This window comes from Phyllobates terribilis, unplaced genomic scaffold (genome assembly GCF_046119375.1).
Source record: "Phyllobates terribilis strain yellow unplaced genomic scaffold, ASM4611937v1 Scaffold_2__4_contigs__length_985480577, whole genome shotgun sequence".
Classification (NCBI taxonomy): Eukaryota; Metazoa; Chordata; class Amphibia; order Anura; family Dendrobatidae; genus Phyllobates; species Phyllobates terribilis.
Genome location: NW_027362762.1, coordinates 700,464,062 through 700,485,528, shown reverse-complemented (window position 1 = coordinate 700,485,528; position 21,467 = coordinate 700,464,062). Strand labels below are relative to the sequence as shown.

The window sequence follows — 21,467 nt, the reverse complement described above, 5'->3', positions numbered from 1 at the left end:
AATCAAGGACAGTCAACATTTTTTACAGACATATTGAAAAACCATGATGAATTGTTAAGATTATAAAGGGGCTTTCTCAGCATAAATGTCCATGAGCGCACCGCTAGCCACCCCGGCCTCCTGCGCTCCTGAAGTCTCAGGGCAGACCAGTAGCCTGGTCCTGTACACACTGTGCCCTCTCCAGGCAGAGCGCAGGGCACGGAGGGACTGGATCCCGCTCTATGGCGGCTTCAGAGCGGCACAAGCAGGCTGGAAAGTATAGACCTAACCTAGGTAACCTGCCACTCTCAGCCTGAAGAGGACGGTAACCTAGGCAACGAGCTCAGCACTATCAGTCAGCCCCATGCAGTCACTGAACATGGCCGCACCAGACCTCTGCACAGAACAGGGAAAGGCTCCTACTGGGATATAGGAAATAGTAATGTCACTGTGTGCTGCTATTCAGGACCTGACCACTAGGGGGCATTCCCAGTGGTGGGACACAGGCAGTGCTGTAGAGCTGACTGGTGCCGAACACTGGGAAGGACCAGGTCTGTACAGAGCATGGACCTTAGACAAAACCTGACTCCTCCCACACACGTGACTGATCACATGATCATGACATCATCAAAGGTCCTTCAGCTCAGTAGGAGCCTGCATCTACGGTAACTTTTGAGAAGCTCGGCCGGTGAGTACAGGACTGGCATAGACCTGGTAGTGTACCATCCCCTATATTAGTGTAGTACAGGAGAGGCGCTGGGCTCATAGGACAGTGCCCTGGGGACAGGCGGGAAGTGAGCGGGCTTTACCAGGATGTGGAGCACTGTTTTTTTTGTAGTCACCCTCTAGGTGTTATGGTTTGTTCTACAACGACAAGGAGTTTGTGGGTGGATTAATCCAAAAAAGCTATACGTGGGGGAGGCTTAGAACTGTCTGGCGGTAAGTGATCTGTGGACTGTTGTATAAATAGGTAGATGCGGGCAGGTCGCTGCTTGTACAGCCCGTGCCTGTAATCAGGCTGGTCTTTGTGGTCACTGGTGACTCTGAGAAGTATGTCTGTCTCTAGATCCGTACAGTGGTCATCTGCCACCTTCTGGCTGGGAGTTGTGGTGTCAGCACACCTGGAGGTCATAGGTCACTCAGTCTTCTGTCCTATTAGTGTCTGCACATGGGAGGTTTGGCCTGTGTCATGTAAGGGATGGATCAGGCTGTTCTCACCTTGTGTGCACTGTGGTTTGTGTGGAGCCCAGGGGGTGACTTTAACCCCTTCATGACCGGGCCATTTTCTGTTTTTGTGCTTTCGTTTTTTGCGGGACTAGTTGTACTTTTGAACGACATCACTGGTTTCACCATATCGTGTACTGGAAAACGAGGAAAAAAATTCCAAGTGCGGTGAAATTTTAAAAATTTGGTTTAAAAGAAAATGGTGCCATTTTCCGTGATCCAGGCCTGGGTGATGTCTTATTTTTTGCGCACCGAGCTGACATTTTTATTGATACCATTTTGGAGTAGATACAATCTTTTGATCGCCGTTATTGCATTTGATTGCAAAGTTGCGGCGACCAAAAAAAACGTAATTCTGGCGGTTTGAATTTTTTTTTCTCGTTACACCGTTTACCGATTGGATTAATTATTTTTATATATTGATAGATCGGGTGAATGCAGTATCTGAACACTGCGATACTAAATATTTGTAGATTTGATTTCTTTATTGTTTTATTTTGAATGGTGCAAAAGGGGGGGATGATTTAAACTTTTTATATTTTTTTTTTTTTATATTTTTTTAAAAACTTTTTTTTATACTTTTTCCTTGCTTCAATAGTCTCCATGGAAGACTAGAAGCAGCCCTCATCTGATCGTTTGTGTTAGGGTATGTGCACACGATGCAGAAATGCTCAGGATTTTTTCCTGAGCGTTTCTGCATCTCTCTGGCAGGAAAAAACGCATGCGGATTGTACATGCGGTTTCCTGCCAGGGACATGCGGAAATGAAGCGTTCTTCACTTTCATTTCCGCATGCGGGTTGACAAGCGCTTCCCAAGCGATTTTAGCATCACTTGGAAAGTGCTTGTCAACTTTACACTATATAAATCCATGCAGCCGGCATGGATTTATATAGTGTGTGAATGTCAAAAAATAAATATATACTTTACCCTCTGATGGCCCCCGGTGTCCTGCTTCGCTCGGTCCCGGCTGCCGGCAGTGAAGACTTTAGGACCTTCCGACGTCAGCATCACGTGACCCGTCACATGACTCTGACGTCAGCGAAGGTCCTTCTTCATTCAACCCCGAAGTGCCGCGAACCAAGCAGGAGCGCTGCGCGGGCCGTCAAAAGGTGAGAATATATGTATTTTTTATTTTATTCTTTTTTTTTTAATGGTACTTGGGTCTGGATGAGAGTCCTCTCCTCCACACCCGGGTACCATCCGCACATTAGACCGCATGAAAAGCGCATCAACATATACAGTGATGCGGATTCCATGCGGTCTAATGCAAGTCAATGGCGGCAAAAGAGCAGCGTTTCCGCAAAATTAATTGACATGCTGCGGATTTTTGACCGCAGCGTTTACGCTGCGGAAAAATCCGCATCATGGGCACTGCACATGCGGATTTCAATTGGGAAACATTGCTTCCCTTCTACCATGCGTTTTTCATGCGTTTCCGCGGCGTTTACGCAACTGCAAAAACGCCGCGGAAACGCATTAAATACGCATCGTGTGAACTCAGCCTTACACACAGTCGATGATCAGATCACCTGTGTGTAGCAGAATTGCTCAGTTGCTATGTGCTCCAACTGCTGGGCGGCGCTCATAGCAATCTGGCAATGACAACCGCAGGGGTCTCCTGCAAACCCCGGATTGTCGTGCCAACCCATCAGCGACCAGCGATCATTTGACAGGTTCGCTGATGGGCGGGGTTTGTGACGTGCTTCCGGTAAGCGCGAGTTAAATGCTGCTATCAGAGATTGACAGCAGCATTTAACTAGTTAACAGCCGCGGATAGATCGCAATTCCACCAGCGGCTGTTAGGGGCACATCTCAGCTGTCATGTCCCCGTACGGGAGCGGGCTCCGGTGCTGAGGGAGGGACCCGACGTGTGTCGTAATAGTACTGCACATAACTCCTTTCCTATAAGGGCTTCCACTCATCTGCATAAAAAACAAAACAAAATTCCTCCGATGTTGACTCTGAAAAGTATGACTAATGTCATGCGAGTACAATGCAATATACCCCCCACCTAGCATCCGTATGACTTGCGTTTTTAACATCATCTTTTACATACAGTAATTCTGTCATTTAAGGCTAGTTTACAAACTAATTAAAACAATAGTGTATATAGATAGCATAAATAGTATAGATGTTCTGTAGATATTTAATGTCACAAGCCCCTCTGCATATAATAAACTATCACCCTTTAGAGCCCTTCTTGTGGCACTAGAGGGTGTCTAGCCTTATTAAACCTATTAACCGGTTCAGGACCGCCCACTGTACATAAGCGTCGGCGCTGCCCGGGCTCTGTGCAGCGCCGACGTTTAAAAACGGTGGGTGGTCCCGCAGCGCTCAGGACCCCCAGGGTCCTGCTAGCGCTGCGGTACCGGTTCAGAGCGATAGCTCTGACATGTGGCATCATGGGGACCTGAATGGATCAGGTCCCCATGATGTTAACCTGTTCCTATCTTCTAGATGCCGCGATCCATAGCGATCGCGGCATTTAAAAGATAGTAACAGCTGGTGGTCGGCGATCGGGACCCCCCACATACCTCAGGAGCGGCGGGGATCCCGGTGCTGTGACCTCTGACATCATTGAGACCTGATTGGCTCAGGTCTCGATGATGTCAGCGTCACACCAGCCAATCAGAGAGATCACCAGGGAAGTTTGTTTTAGCAACAAACTTTCCCGGGCGATCTGCCTGATAAATACACTGTTTCTCCTCCGATCTCAGTGAGAGAGCAGAGGAGAAACAGTGTGACAAGAGCTGTCAGCCTTGCCACTGTGAAAGTAAAAAAAATAAAATAAAAAAGAAAGTAAGAGTTAGGGTTAGTGAGTCTGTCAGATCAGTCAGTCCTGTCAGGTCAGTCCTGTCAGGTCAGTCCTGTCAGGTCAGTCCTGTCAGATCTATCAGTCAGTCAGTCCTGTCAGATCTATCAGTCAGTCAGTCCTGTCAGATCTATCAGTCAGTCAGTCCTGTCAGATCTATCAGTCAGTCAGTCCTGTCAGATCTATCAGTCAGTCAGTCCTGTCAGATCTATCAGTCAGTCAGTCCTGTCAGATCTATCAGTCAGTCAGTCCTGTCAGATCTATCTATCAGTCAGTCAGTCCTGTCAGATCTATCTATCAGTCAGTCAGTCCTGTCAGATCTATCTATCAGTCAGTCAGTCCTGTCAGATCTATCTATCAGTCAGTCAGTCCTGTCAGATCTATCTATCAGTCAGTCAGTCCTGTCAGATCTATCTATCAGTCAGTCAGTCCTGTCAGATCTATCTATCAGTCAGTCAGTCCTGTCAGATCTATCTATCAGTCAGTCAGTCCTGTCAGATCTATCTATCAGTCAGTCAGTCCTGTCAGATCTATCTATCAGTCAGTCAGTCCTGTCAGATCTATCTATCAGTCAGTCAGTCCTGTCAGATCTATCTATCAGTCAGTCAGTCCTGTCAGATCTATCTATCAGTCAGTCAGTCCTGTCAGATCTATCTATCAGTCAGTCAGTCCTGTCAGATCTATCTATCAGTCAGTCAGTCCTGTCAGATCTATCTATCAGTCAGTCAGTCCTGTCAGATCTATCTATCAGTCAGTCAGTCCTGTCAGATCTATCTATCAGTCAGTCAGTCCTGTCAGATCTATCTATCAGTCAGTCAGTCCTGTCAGATCTATCTATCAGTCAGTCAGTCCTGTCAGATCTATCTATCAGTCAGTCAGTCCTGTCAGATCTATCTATCAGTCAGTCAGTCCTGTCAGATCTATCTATCAGTCAGTCAGTCCTGTCAGATCTATCTATCAGTCAGTCAGTCCTGTCAGATCTATCTATCAGTCAGTCAGTCCTGTCAGATCTATCTATCAGTCAGTCAGTCCTGTCAGATCTATCTATCAGTCAGTCAGTCCTGTCAGGTCAGTCCAGTCAGGTCAGTCCAGTCAGGTCAGGTCAGTCCAGTCAGGTCAGTCCAGTCAGGTCAGTCCGGTCCGTTCAGTCCGGTCCGTTCAGTCCAGTCAAAAAATCTAAAAATAAAATGGCCCGTCAGACTTATACCGCAGAGGAGGTGTATGCCCTGCTGTGTTCTGACACTGATGACAGCGCAATCTCAGATGGAGATGTGGATTTTGAGGGCTTTAGTAGCGGCGACACTGAGAACCCAGAAATGAGCAGTGATTCTGGTCCATCCTCAAGCCCAAGGACCAGTACAACAATAGGGGCAAATAGCGCTACTGGAGAAACGTCTCCAAATCAGGGAACACTGCCCAGTACAAGCGCTGTCCCTGCTACTAGTGAATTGGCGCACGCCAGTGTACAAGGGGCTTTGCCACATGATCTAGCATTTCCCAGATGGGAGGCTTCGGATTCGGCTGCTCCATTCAGCCCTGATTTCAACGCCACTCCTGGTATAAATGTGGAGGTGGAAGATTTTGGACCAATTCATTTTTTTAATTTGTTTTTTTACAGACAGCTTGCTAGAGCATATTGTCGTGCAAACAAATTTATATGCATCCCAATTCATAAGCCAGAATCCCCGATCTTACTATGCTAGGGCAAATTTATGGACACCAACTAATGTCCCAGAAATAAAAAAATTTTTAGGACTTACATTTGCCATGGGGCTTGTTAAAAAACCGAGCATTCGATCCTACTGGTCCAACCACCCTGTTCAAGCCACCCCTATGTTTTCAGTCATTCTGCCTAGGACCCGTTATGAAATGCTCATGCGGTTTTGGCATTTTAACGACAATAGTCAATGCCTGCCCAGAAATGCCCCAGAACATGACAGGTTATATAAAATTAGACCCATCATTGAAAATTTGTCAGAAAAATTCTTAAGCCTCTACACCCCAACACAAAATATTTCTATAGATGAGTCCCTTGTAAAATTCAAAGGAAGACTGCACCTCAAGCAATTTATCCCATCTAAAAGGGCAAGGTTTGGAATAAAGCTCTATAAAATGTGCGAAAGTTCAACCGGATACACATCCGCTTTCCGCATATATGAGGGGAAAGATAGCCAACTAAACCCACCAGGATGCCCTACTTATCTGGGGACATCTGCAAAAATTGTTTGGGAGCTGATAAGTCCATTTTTTCAAAAAGGCTACAATCTATATGTGGACAATTATTACACCAGCATACCCCTATTTAAAAGTCTGGTTGAACACAACATCGGGGCTTGTGGGACCATCCGTAAAAACCGTCAGGGGTTTCCACAACCATTGGTCAACCAAAAGTTCCAAAAGGGGCAGTCAGGGGCTGTACGCAACGGAGAGCTGCTTGCCCTGAAATATAGGGATAAGAGGGATATTTTTGTCCTCAGCTCGATCCACACAGATGCCACAAGGGCCACTGTAGAACTAGGATCCACCACTCCGAAGCAAAAACCTGTGTCAGTCATTGACTACAACAAACACATGGGGGGTGTGGACCTTGCAGACCAGGTTCTACAGCCATACCAGGTATCAAGAAAGTCCTATACCTGGTATAAAAAGTTGGTTATCTATTTGTTTCAGGTGGCCACATACAATTCTTTTGTGTTGTACAAAAAAGCAGGAAATTCAGATCCTTTTCTTGATTATCAAGAAAAGGTAATTGAAAATCTTGTCCTTCAAAGTGTTAGCCCCGCTCATCCATTAGAATCTGAGGATGTGAAAAGACTCACTGAGCGACATTTTATTGCACTTATTCCAGCAACGGAAACAAGAAGGAACCCCCAGAAAAGATGTCGTGTATGTACTAAGAGAGGAATGAGGCGTGATACCCGCTACTATTGCCCACAATGCCCATCATTGCCAGCCTTATGCGTCACTGACTGCTTTAAAATCTACCACACAGAACCACGTTTTTAAACTGTAAAAATGTATCCCAATTTGTCATTCAAACATTTGGTTCATTTAGTGAATGACATATTCGAGTAGAGCTCACTTAATTTCCAGGGGGGGTTCTCCAGAATCTAAACCTTCCATTGCGTGCTTGTTTCTGGAAATCATCCATCGAGTTAAAATGGTCACTAAACCCATAGATGAATTCCCAGAGGGGTGTCATTTCCAAAATGGGGTCACTTCAGGGGGGATTCTTTAGCTCTGGTACTCTGAAAAGTACCAGAACAGCATAATCCCCCCTGAAGTGACCCCATTATGGAAATGACACCTCTGTGGGAATTCATCTATGGGTTTAGTGACCATTTACCTACTTATTTTCCCACCACTAGATTAATTTATACAGAGGAGTAGATTGTAAAATTCGGTCACTTGTTGTGGGTTTCCTCTGTTTAGGCACCTCAGGGGCTCTCCAAATGCAACATGGCGTCCGCTATCCATTCCAGTCAAATTTCCATTCCAAAAGTCAAATGGCGCTCCTTACCTTCCGAGCCATGCCGTGCGCCCAAACAGTGGCTTTGCACCACATATGGGGTATCAGCGTGCTCAGGAGAAATTGCACAACACATTTTGGGGTCCATTTTTTCTGGCTGCCCTTGTGAAAATTAAAAATTTGAGGCTAAAGTAGCAGTTTTGTGATAAAAATGTGTTTTTTTTATTTTCACCCTTCAACATTATAAAATTGTGTGAAGCCCCTGGGGGTTCAAGGTGCTCACCACACATCTAGATAAGTTCCTTGAGGGGTCTAGTTTCCAAAATGGGGTGACTTGTTGGGGGTTTCCTCTGTTTAGGCACCTCAGGGGCTCTCCAAATGCAACATGGCGTCCGCTATCGATTCCAGTCAAATTTCCATTCCAAAAGTCAAATGGCGCTCCTTACCTTCCGAGCCATGCCGTGCGCCCAAACAGTGGCTTTGCACCACATATGGGGTATCAGCGTGCTCAGGAGAAATTGCACAACACATTTTGGGGTCTATTTTTTCTGGCTGCCCTTGTGAAAATTAAAAATTTGAGGCTAAAGTAGCAGTTTTGTGAAAAAAAGTTAAATGTTCATTGTTTTCTTCCACATTCCAAAAATTCCTGTGAAGCACCTGAAGGGTTAATAAACTTCTTGAATGTGGTTTTGAGCACCTTGAGGGGTGCAGTTTTTAGAATGGTATCACTTTTGGGTATTTTCTGTCATAAAGGCTCCTCAAAGTCACTTCAAATAAGATGTGGTCCCTAAAAAAATGTTTTTGTAAATTTTGTTGTAAAAATGAGAAATCGCTGGTCAACTTTTAACCCTTATAGCTTCCTAACAGAAAAAAATTTTGGTTCCAAAATTGTGCTGATGTGAAGTAGACATGTGGGAAATGTTATTCATTAACTATTTTGTGTGATATATCTCTCTGATTAAAGGGCATGAAAATTCAAAGTTTGAAAATTTCAAAATTTTCGCCAAATTTCCATTTTTTTCACAAATAAACGCAAGTGATATCGAAGAAATTTTACCACTATCATGAAGTACAATATGTCACAAAAAAACAGTCTCAGAATCAGGGGGATCCGTTGAAGCGTTCCAGAGTAATTACCTCATAAAGTGACAGTGGTCAGAATTGAAAAAATTGGCCCGGTCACGAAGGCAAAAACAGGCTCTGGCGCGAAGTGGTTAAATAATTAAAAAAAAAGTGGTGTTTTGGTCCCCCTTATTTTTAATGACAGCTGTGGGCTGGTGTTATTATTCTGGGAAGGGGCCAATATCCATAAAGGTTCCCAACCTATTAACAGATCACAGCTGTCTACGTAGGCTTTACTGGTTATTAAAAAGGGGGGACCCTAAAAAAAATGACGTGGGGTCACCCCTATATTTAATGACCAGCTAAGGCAAGGCAGACAGCTGCGGGCTGATATTAATAGCCTGAGAAGGGACCATGGATATTGGCCCCTTCCCAGAATAATAACATCAGCCCTCAGCCACCCCAGAAATGGCACATCCATTAGTTGCGTCAATTTTGGCACTTAGCCTCTGTTCTTCCTGCTTGCCCTGGTGCGTTGGCAAGCGGGGTAATGGTTTTGGGGTTGATGTCATCTGTTGACATCAAGCCCAGGGGTTAGTAATGGAGAGGCATCTATAATACACCCTCATTCCTAGCACCGTGCTCAAAGGAAATAAACACACAGAAAAGTCCTTTAATTGTAAAATGCATTCCCTGACAATTACCCTGTTTTACCCATTGATTACCATAAAAAAATAAAATTATCCAAAAGGGTCCCCCATGATATGGCCGTCGCACGACGATCCCCGACACTGCTACATCGGGAGGCTGTGATGAGCTTTGACAGCAGTAACGCTACCGCTCACCGTGGCCACCGGAACACAAGAGTAGCGTGAGAACACGGCTGCAATGACGAGCGGTGACATCATCATTAAGGTTTATCACACTTCACAGCTGATGAACCTCGGTAACCTTACTGACATCACTGCTCGCAGTGTGAGAACTTACTGCTGCGGAGCATAATGGCCTGGAATATACGTCTTGTGCACATACCCTAAGGATAAATTCTCACAATGAGTTTTTGCAGAGTTTTTGACGCTGCGTAATTTCATTGCACAAGAAACACAGCCTCTGAGGCTACTTTGCCACTATGAGCTTTCGGTGCATTTTTGATGTTGCACCATTTCTGCACGTTCTATTTAAATTGTTACTTGCGCTTTTTATTGTTTTTTTTTTACGTGTTTTTGACACTGTGGTTTTTGACGCTTTTTTTGTGTCATTCTTTAAATAAAGCTGCTTTGTTTTTGATGCGTTCTGAAAACGTTATTGACATGCTTTGGTACTGATTACATGCTTTTTGCTTTTTTTATGTGCGCGGAAACGCACTTCACGCATGTGCGTTTTTTTTCTGCAGATTTTCCACATCTAATGTAAGTCTATGGGGAAATTCCGCACAGAAAACGCAGCGTACCCGCAAGAGAAATTGACACGCTGCTTATTTGAAACATGCACGACAGGTCAGTTTGCAATGGGTTAAAAAGAAGCACAGTGGGCATGAGATTTCTATAAGGCTGAGTTCACACGATGCGTTTTTAATGCGTTTCCGCGGCGTTTTTGCAGTTGCGTAAACGCCGCGGAAAAGCATTAAAAACGCATGGTAGAAGGGCAGCAATGTTCCCCAATTGAAATCCGCATGTGCTGTGCCCATGATGCGGATTTTTCCGCAGCGTAAACGCTGCGCTCAAAAATCCGCAGCATGTCAATTAATTTTGCGTAAACGCGGCGTTTTCGCCGCCATTGACTTGCATTAGAACGCGCCAATTCCGCAAGACTGCATTTGTACTTGCGCTATTGGCGCGTTCTAATGTGCGGATGGTACCCGGGTGTGGAGGAGAGGAGAGTCTCCTTCACACCCAGGTACCATTAAAAAAGCTGTAAAACAAGAATAAAATAAAAAATAAATGTATATTTACCTTCTGTCGGCCCGCGCAGCGCTCCTGCTTGGTTCCCGGCACTTTGCAGTGAGTTGAAGGACCTGCGCTGACGTCAGAGTCATGTGACGGGTCACGTGACGCTGACGTCGGCAGGTCTTTCAATTCAAAGTTGCCGGCGAGGGAGAACGGATTGAGCAGGACAGCGCGGGCCATCGGAGGTAAGTATATACACTCTCTCGGGTCACAGTATATAAATCCATGCCTTTTGAATGGATTTATATAGTGTGACCTAGTTGTCAAGCACTTTCCAAGTGATGCTAAAATCGCCAGAAAAGCGCTTGTCAATCCACATGCGGAAACGCATGTGAATCCGCATGTATTCCGCAGGAAAAACGCATGCAAAATCTGCATGCGTTTTTTCTGCCAGGGAGATGCAGAAATTTTCTGCTTCATTTCTGCATCTTGTGCACATACCCTTAATCCCATCCACTTTGCTGGAACTGTAAAACGCTGCGTTTTTGAATCAGCAAAAATGTGCAGTGTTAAACGCAGCAAAAGCTCATCGTGGAAACATAACCTTAGGCTGTGTTCAGATGTTGCTTTATTTCTGCTGTCAAAACCTGATCTCTTGGCAGTAAAAAGAGCTGCAGAGAAAATGCAGGTTTTGTTGGCTTTTGTGCTACTTTTCTTGCTGTGCTTTTGCTGAGTTCTTCTTGTTCTCAAAGCTTAGCTTTGCTTCCACCATACAAGCATGAACAATGCAAGGTGTTACGCCACCAGTGCAAGATGTACAGTACAGACCAAAAGTTTGGACACACCTTCTCATTTAAAGATTTTTCTGTATTTTCATGACTTTGAAAATTGTACATTCACACTGAAGGCATCAAAACTATGAATTAACACATGTGGAATTATATACTTAACAAAAAGTGTGAAACAACTGAAAATATGTCTTGTATTCTAGGTTCTTCAAAGTAGCCACCTTTTGCTTTGATGACTGCTTTGCACACTCTTGGCATTCTCTTGATGAGCTTCAAGAGGTAGTCACCGGAAATGGTTTTCACTTCACAGGTGTGCCCTGTCAGGTTTAATAAGTGGGATTTCTTGCCTTATAAATGGGGTTGGGACCATCAGTTGTGTTGTGCATAAGTCAGGTGGATACATAGCTGATAGTCCTACTGAATAGACTGTTAGAAGTTGTATTATGGCAAGAAAAAAGCAGTTAAGTAAAGAAAAATGGCCATCATTACTTTGAGAAATGAAGGTCAGTCAGTGCGAAAAATTGGGCATACTTTGAAAGTGTGCCCAAGTGCAGTTGCAAAAACCATCAAGTTCTTCAAAGAAACTAGCTCACATGAGGACTGCCCCAGGAAAGGAAGACCAAGAGTCACCTCTGCTTCTGAGGATAAGTTTATCTGAGTAACCAGCCTCAGAAATCGCAGGTTAACATCAACTCAGATTAGAGACCAGTGCAATGCCACACAGAGTTCTAGCAGCAGACACATCTCTACAACAACTGTTAAGAGGAGACTTTGTGCAGCAGGCCTTCATGGTAAAATAGCTGCTAGGAAACCACTGCTAAGGACAGGCAACAAGCAGAAGAGACATGTTTGGGTTAAAGAACACAATGAATGGACATTAGACCAGTGGAAATCTGTGCTTTGGTCTGATGAGTCCAAATTTGAGATCTTTGGTTCCAACCACCGTGTCTTTGTGCGATGCAGAAAAGGTGAACGGATGGACTCTACATGCCTGGTTCCCACCGTGAAGCATGGAGGAGGAGGTGTGATGGTGTGGGGGTGCTTTGCTGGTTACACTGTTGGGGATTTATTCAAAATTGAAGGCATACTGAACCAGCATGGCTACCACAGCATCTTGCAGCGGCATGCAATTTAGTTGGACCATCATTTATTTTTCAACAGGACAATGACCCCAAACACACCTCCAGGCTGTGTAAGGGCTATTTGACCAAGAAGGAGAGTGATGGGGTGCTACGTCACAGCGCATGCGCGGCTCCCAGATCGACAATACACATGTGCGGCTGGCCAATATACATACTGCACAAGCGTGGCATTTAAACGCCGAAACTAGTGACGTCAGCACAAACCTGGGAACAGAATTCAAATGGCGTGGTCATCAACAACCCCGACTGAATGCAATGAATCACATCCCTATGACTAAACAAGCAGGTAGGGTAGGATATAACTATATAAAGTGCTTTATATACATGATATTTGCACCGATTTTTATGAAAAAAGCATGTCAGTGATGTAGCAGCATTTAACTAGTTAACAGCTGCGGGTGGATCGCGATTCCACCTGCGGCTGACATGTGCCTGCTTCAGTGAGGGCTCAGTGGCTGAGCCCGCACTAAACGGGGTGAGGAAAAAAAACGTGCATGAGATTTCTGAAATCTCATAGCTTTTAATTTGCATAACAAATGCAGCATAAAAGCAGTGTGTGAAAATAATCTTACAGTACCAGCAAAGTGGATGGGACTTATAGAAATCTCATGCCCTCTGGTTTTTTTTTGTTTTTTTTTAATGATGCAGCGTAAACTGATCTGTGGTGCACGTTTGAACTGCATGTCAATTTCTCGTGTGCTGAGTTTTATGTGTGGAGTTTCCCCATAGAATTGCATTAGATGTGCTAAATCCATCTATCTATATAATTGTCTTATCCCGTCTGTCTGTCTGTCCTGGAAATCCCGGGTCGCTGATTGGTCCGGCCGGACCAATCAGCGATGCGGCATTTCAGAAAAACATGGCGGCTCATGTGCGGCACGGAAGTCAGCGGCGATGCAGCCGGGAGATGCAGCCGGCTGCTCGCAGCATAAGTCCCCCGACCGCAGGCACCGCTGACCTACATGCTTCTATCGTCTGAAGATCAGCGGCTACGGCCGCTTATCTCCCGAGGACAAGTGTGACCCCCCCCCCTCCTTTCCCCTCCTTTCCCCTCCTTTCCCCTCCTTTCCCCTCCTGTCCCCTCCTTTCCCCTCCTTTCCCCTCCTTTCCCCTCCTTTCCCCTCCTTTCCCCTCCTTTCCCCTCCTTTCCCCTCCTTTCCCCTCCTTTCCCCTCCTGTCCCCTCCTGTCCCCTCCTTTCCCCTCCTGTCCCCTCCTTTCCCCTCCCCCCACTCGATCAGGATCCCGGCACCCGGCGTCATACTTACCCCTCCCCGTGCCTCCGCAGCAGCTCCTGTGTTTTCCGCTGCTGCTCTGTGACGTCTCAGGTCAGAGGGCGCGGTAACGTCTTTACACCGCGCTCTCTCCTGACCGGTCACAGCGCACAGCGTGAACATGCCGGCTACGCTGGAGTCCAGAGAAGCAGTGAGGTGAGTATTGGATTTTTTATTTTTTTTTGTCTGCATGGGGCATTATAAAGGAGGGTCGGGAGACGTATGCTAGAATACCCGATGCGTTAGAATCGGGCCACCATCTAGTAGGTAATAAACGCACATTCTGTGGGAACGCTCTAAAAACGCATAGAAGTATCAAAAATAAAGGCACTTAATTTAAAGTATTACACACCAAAAACAGACACAAAACAAAACTTAAAAAAACTTGTGTATGTGTGTGTAATATATTATATATAAGAATTTTCCACGTGCAACACCCCAGCTGTACGGAGTGCCGACTATATTCTCTTGATACTGTATCTAAAGAAAAGAATCAGTCAGGGCCGCATTATGTGCTTGTCCATATTGTGGGCAGATACAGGGCTTGCCGTCTATTGCGCACACTATATTGGTTCATAAGAGAGAGCAGAATATGAGGCACTTTATTTTTTTCACACTGTTAATTTGTGTGGAAAATGCCCATTTTCACTTTCACACGGGCTACAGTTGGTCGGTATGAGGTTTGTCGCACACTCGGACCCAAAATGCATTACTCTGAACGAGTGCTTAGTGCCTCAGGTAATTTATCAGCGATTTGCCGTACATTTATGTACGACAGACAAGACCTGGCCGAGTCTCCTCACCTGGAGACGGGCAATGGGATATTCACATGATATTACTGCATCTAAGTCTCTGAGGTAATTTTTGAGTCACGGGAAGGGCAGTACACAGCATGTGCCAGACACAGAGTTTCCCCTTCTTTCCAGTATTCCTGCCATGTCCTCCTCACTGCCCGATGTGGGAGAGTCTATTGCAATGCCTCATCTTTCCCTTACACTCCATTCACACATCGGTGTGAGTCTTTCACTCTGAGAAAAACACATTTTCATCCCCCCGGTTGCATCTGTATTTTTTGTTTTTCTTTCACTGAAGCAGGCGGACAGAACTTTTTTTTATCCGTTGATTCTTAAAAATGTATGAGTTAAAAATGAATGAACCAAAGTACTAAGTATGTCTTCAGCGTGTTTTCTTTTTAAGGCTAACTTCACATGTTGCATTTTTGCTACATTTTTTTCTGCAGGCAAAACCTGCTTTCTTGGGAGCAAAGAAGCTGCTTACAAAAAGCAGGTTTTGCTGTGGTTTTCAGGATCCCAAAATTCAGCTTTGTTTCCACCACAGAAGCATGAACACAGGTCACCAATGCAAGACATGTGAAAAAATAAAACCATTTGGAAAAAAGGCAATTTGATCAAATTAGTGGAAAAAGACTTTTATGTCTGAAAAAAATAGAGACTATTCTGAAGAAAAAAAAAAAGAAAAAAAGTTCATATGAGTTAATGAAAAAATACACAATTACAAATGTAACAGCGGGAGGAGGTGAATTGGTCTGGAATAGTTTACATAATACATTGGCAGAGCATTGAGTTTGTAGGACACTGTTTGTTTACTTTCACACTTTGCTCAGCCAGTGTGTGAAAGTTGATCAGGTATTGTTCAATTTCACACCTTGGTCAGCCAATGTTTACTGTACACACTAATTTAATTAAATTATACTAATCCTAAATTGCCATTCACAGGTAATGAGACCAAGACATTATGGTTTAAACTTGGGAAAATCACAAAAATAAATTGGTTTCACATAGTGCTGTACCTGTGTTTTTTTTTTTTTTCACTAAAAAGGCAGCAAAACCTGGTACCTGCGTTTTTACTATGTTTTTGCCCTACCCATTGCTTTCTATTTGTGAAAAAATGACATGCGCCAGTCTTCCAATTCAAGGAAAAAAAACCAATGTGTGTGCATGAGATTTCTTAAATCTCATAGCTTTTGCTGGTACTGTAAAATACAGCTTTTAATTTGCATAAAAAAAACGCAGCAAAAACTCAACATGTGAAAATAGCCTTAGACAGATCCCTATAAATGCTAATGGCTGAGTCTGATCCGCAATAGGACATGTTCTGATCCTCACGGACTGGAGACGCGGATCCATTTTTAAAACTGATGTGTATGGATCAATGAAACTCTCTATGGGCAGAGTGCTGTTCGAGAAGAAAACGTGTGAAGGGCGAGTTCACAGCAGCGTATTAGAAAAAAACCTTCTGTTTTTCATCCGGAAAAAATGAATAACTTTTCATCTTTATTGTCATCTCTGTGGCAAGACCAAATGCAGTTCCCCATGTTAAAGAATTGCAATTTATCTGTAAAAATTGGATGCTGTACATTGATCCACACGGGATTCGATTTTTATTTAATTTATTTTTTTGCTCACCCACTGGTGATTGTCATTGAAATACAAAGAACACTAGTGCTAGCTACTTTTTATTTTTTTTATTTCACGCTGACATTTGATATGTGGGGAAAAATCACTCAATAAATAACATTTATCAGACATAAACATAACATGCAATCAGATTTTTTTTTTTTTTTTAGTTTATGGACTTCACTCAGACCGAAAATATGCAGGTGTGACTGAAGCCTTTGGTTATGTTCACACATTGCATCTTTGAAGTATTTTGTAATGCACAAAAAGCCAGAGTGGTGGTAGGAAAATCACTGTGTACAATACACACATTTTTAAACAAATTTTTGCAGCATTTTCCCTTGCGTTTTTCAGCCATTCATTTGAGTGTGTTAAAAGCACAGCAGAAATGCTGAAAGAATTGACAGCCGCATCTGAGCAAGCACGCAGCAGGACTCAATAAAATGCAGCAAGTGCATGAGATTTCAGAAGTCTGAATGAAGCCCAACCTTTCTCCACCTCCTAGAACACTATAGTAGTAAGGACACCAGTGTCACTGGGTCAGCAACCATCCTGGACATGTCACGCAATAGTTTAAATTGTTATTATTTTCCCAGAGTTTTATAATTCCTCGGTGGCTCTGTTTTGTTTTCTTCAGACACGTTTTGCCAGATATTTCTTGGGCGTGGGAACAATTGTTTGTGTAAAAACTTGTAAATGTTAGCCAAGGCCCGTTCATAGGTAACAATAGTCATTACGTTCTTTTCCAAGTCATTATTGCCCTGAAAATGTATGTACAAAAGTTTTGGGACACCCAACACATTGCAACAACAGAAGCTTTTCTGACCTCCAATTCCAAATCAATAGACCTTAACCCCTTCACCACCTTGGGTTTTTCCGCTTTCGTTTTTTGCTCCCCTTCTTCCCAGAGCAACGAGTTGTACTTTTGAATTTTTTTTTTACCATGTTCACTAAAATGCTAAAACTGACCTGCTATTATGATTCTCCAGGTCATTACGAGTTCGTAGATACCAAACATGTATAGTCTTTTTTATTTAATTGGTGAAAAAAATTCCAAAGCTTGTAAAAAAAAAAGAAAAAAAAAAAAAGTGTAATTTTTTCGGGATCTGGGGCCAAGTGAGGGCTTATTTTTTGCGTGCCGAGCTGCCGTTTTTTAATGATGCCATTTTGGGGTAGATATGATGTTTTTGATCGCCATTATTGCATTTAATTGCAATGTTGCGGCAACCAAAAAAAGACTTCACTCTGGCGTTTGACTTTTTTTTTTTTCTTGTTACGCCGTTTACCGATCAGCTTCATTCTTTTTATAGTTTGATAGATCGGACATTTTGCTGAATATTTGTATATATATATTTTTTATTATTTTATTTTGAATGGAGCAAAAGGGAGGTGATTTAAACTTTTTTTTTACTGTTTTAAAAACACTTTTTTTCTACTTTTTACTTGCTTCAATAGTCTCCTTAGGAGACTTGAAGCCGTGATCTTCTGATCCCTTCAGCCCTGCTCTGTGTAGTAAAAATCATCATTTGCTATGAAAGCCGGCCACAGGCCAGCATCCATAGCAGATCAGCAATGACAAGCACAGGGGTCTTCTGCAGATCCCCGGTTGTCATGCCAACCCACTGGCGTCCCGCGATCATGTGACTGGGGAGCTGATGGGCGAGGTTTCTTTGGCGCTTTCGGCGCAATCGTTTTAAATGCCGCTGTCAGAGATTGACAGCAGCATTTGACATGTTAAAAGCCACGGGTGGATCGTGATTCCACCCGCGGCTGTTAGGGCACATGACAGCTAATCATAGCGCTGGAGCCTGCATTAATGACCTATACACGACCTATGACATACCTATATTTCATAGGTCGTGAGGGGGTTAAAGTGAATCTGTCACCATGTTTTTGCCACCCAATTTGAGAGCAGCATAATGTATAGACAAAGGTTGTGATTCCAGTGATGTATCACTTACTGAGCTGCTTGCTGTGATTTTTCAAAACTACATCTTTATCAGCAGGACAAGTGCATCAAGCAGCCCAGAAAGTGATAAATCTCTGAAATCAGGGTCTCTGTCCCTACATCATGCTGCTCTACCAGCTCTTCGCATCCAGAGGCTTACATTTTTTCCCATTCTTCTCAGTTCTATCTCAGCTAGATTGGATGGAAACGTCTGTGAACAGCAATTTTCAAGTTTTGCCACAGATTCTCAATGAGATTTAGGTCTGGGCTGTCACTGGGCCATTCACACACATGAATGTGCTTTGATCTAAACCATTCCATTGTAGCTCTGGCCGCATGTTTAGGGTCGTCGTCCTGCTCCTGCAAATCTCTGCTGTTTTCGACAGCGTCACTGCGCCTCTATAGCCAGGTGTACGCTTCCCAGACTTCACATTCATGAGGTAGAGGCACTCAGTCCTCTGAGATCGGAGTACCCTATTACAAAATATACCAAGCATCTTACTTGTATTCACTTAATTATGCTTTTTTTCTCATAGTTTTCTATGCTGTTTTACACATGTTCATATTTTTTTTGCAGATCACTGACTCATTAAGTTTGCAAGTGAGAACTGTAATGGTTATGCAAATTGTGTTTCTTACATTCTGTATTTAAATCAGTAGGTGTGTACATGCTGATCGTGCCCAGGAAGAAGCCGAAATTGTCGGCGAAACCCTGAGTCCGGCTTATTGATCAGCATTTCCACAAGGTGGCTCCATATGCTTGTATTGAATTGCTTTTATTATTCATGTTTGTGAGCATAATTTAATAACTAGTTGTTACTCTGATATGCAGCGCTGCCCTGGCTGTTGGGCCGGGTTCACATCACATTTTAGTCACACATCAATAGCTCTGTCGGGTTTACACCTGAAGCCCTGAAAAATAGGATTTGGGCGTATTCTCCGAAGTGGCCATTGACTTTAATGAAGCAGATGAAGTCACTTTGTTCTCTGCCAGACATTGTTTTCTGCAGTGTCCTCCTGTTTGAGGTGGGCAGAAAAATGCAGTTGACCACGTTTTTGTGCCCACCTCAAATTTATGGATACTGCTGAAAATAATGTACGAAAGAGCACAAAATGACTCCGTCTGCTTCATTAAAGTCAATGGCCCTGTCAGTGGATACACCTGAATCTCCGTTTTTCCACCGACGCAGGATAAAATGTGATGTGAACGTAGAGCAATGCTATAGAGGAGAATGCCTCTCCAATCTGATGGTACATGGGATGATTGATTTTTTTTCTGTTTTCCGGAATTATGATTTGCTGTGTAATGGAGCCATGATTGATACATTACAATCCATTGACATGCATTTTTTTTATTCATTGGCATATAATGGATTAGTCAGGCTTCCATGTTATTATTTATCTTTTTTTTTGCTGTATGTAATGCTGCATTATTATTAATCCCATCAAAAAGCAACTGAAACCTTAGGAAAAAAAATGACTAGGGCTCTGTTCCCATCTGCTTTAGTTATATCCGTATTCCTGCTCTGTTAAAGGAAGGGCAATCTGCAACTAAAGCAATGCCAGATCCCTGTAGTGGCCGGCAGACTCTATTGACCATAATTGGGTCTGACAGGTCTGCGTTGTGGCAATGGACTTTGTAATGGAGCATCCTAATGGGTCCTATGGAACTTTATGGGTGCAAGTAGACAACTGTTTTATGTTGGCTTACGGCTCCGCTTCAGGGTGCCTGATTCCTTGTTGTGTCTGCCTTATCTCACAAGATGGGCCATGTGGCCGCCTATCCATGACGTTTAATCTCTGTAGACCTGCTCCTGCTTTCCTAGTATTGAGTGGTTTGTTTTTGCAATGATTAACTGAACAGTAAGAGGAGCCACAGTGCAGACATTTGCTTTAGCCATGGCTGCCCTGTATGGAATGTGTTATGGGCTCTTGGGTGCCGGTTCTTGGAGATGCTGGGCTTCAGTGAAGGGAGGCTTCCTCAGGTGCACCCGTCTAGAAGCATGCACTTAATGACCGGAGGAATGAATTATGGGTGAATGTTGTATATTAGCAGTGCCTGAGCGTTCTCCTTCATCTCCTGGAAAAGCGTCATGCACACAGTCATATAACAGCACTGTGCCAGTGCTGTGTTATCTTACGCTGCGGTTCCCAGCCCGGTTTTCCTGACATGTATGATTATTATTTTTGCCAGCATTAACAATCCAGTCATGTGACAACCAAGCAATTTGATTGTTTGTGGAGTGATTACAGCAACACTTATAGGGGCTGATAATCAGGAATGAGCATTTGTAGGATCTACTGCCCTAAATGCACCCTTACATCCATGCTCCAGAATACAGATTAGTCTGAGGCTGTACCACATAAGCATCTTCTTCCTTTGTCCTGTCCACCTAATTAGCCTATTTGCTTTCATGTTGATGAGGACAGATCAGGCAAGGTTCAGACTCCATCATAAATGCCATCAAAAGTTAAAGGGAACCTGTCATTAGAGTCAGTCAGCTCGAACCACAGGGAACATGAATCCGAGCCTAGCTGTGTGATTGCTGCAGCTTTTCAGAGAAAACCTAGTTTGAAAAGTTGACGGTGGACTATAGGGAGAGACTTGACCAGTCCATTATGGCCCCCAGCCAACTCCTCTCCGCTCGCGTCCATTGGCAGGTCTCTCCAATATGTGTACATAGGAAGAGACCGGTCAGTCAATTGGAGTGGGGAGAAATCAACTAGGGGCCGCAAAGGACTAGTCAGATCTCTCCCCTGTTCCCCTGGTCTCACTGGCTTTTTAAACTTTGTTTTCTCCAGTGAGATTTCCTTTTTAATGCAAATATGACTGATTCGATGTCTGATGGATATTTAATATGTTGTTTTTTTTTTTTGGATGAAATAAGAACGAAAAATAAGAGCACCTGCATTACTCACCTTCCCATGCTCCAGCACCACCACCCCACTGCTGCTTCCAGTGATTGTTCACAGGCTGCAGGAAGCCTATCATGACTACAGCTCATATGTCTGCTGCGGCCTAATAAAGATATCATGAGCTGCCGAACCCTGTGATTGGCTGCAGCGGTCACATGTGCTTAGTCTTGATGTCACTACTACAGCCTGTAAACACAACACCGGGAGTGACAGAGACTCATCGCTGGAACTGGAGAGTGTATTTAGTGCCTGCTTTCTAGCTCAAGGCTACAGGCAGAAAAAAATCAAGAACATAAATGCCTTCTAAACACGGAAAAATACCATTTATAGAAACATCCAGTATGAACATTATTCTGCATGCTGCTTATTTAGATGGTATATAGTGTTATTTATCTGTATATATACTACACTGTTCAAAAAAAAATAAAGGGAACACTTAAACAACAGAATATAACTCCAAGTAGATCAAACTTCTGTGAAATCAAATTGTCCACTTAGGAAGCAACACTGATTGACAATCAATTTCACATGCTGTTGTGCAAATGGAATAG

General features: G+C 43.7%; 1 protein-coding gene across 2 annotated transcripts in view; it reads left to right on the top strand.

Moving 5' to 3' along the window:
- The first annotated feature begins 533 nt into the window (after positions 1–533).
- LOC141225898 (serine/threonine-protein kinase 38) overlaps positions 534–21,467 on the top strand; it is a 78,577-nt gene continuing 57,643 nt past the window's right edge. Inside the window, exons 1-2 of one of the 2 annotated variants that reach the window (XM_073667111.1) lie at positions 561–667; positions 9,941–10,043. The gene's annotated coding sequence lies outside the window, so the exon portion shown is untranslated. Of the gene's footprint in view, positions 668–9,940; positions 10,044–21,467 lie in introns of both variants that reach the window. The other variant, XM_073667110.1, reaches the window with a different exon arrangement.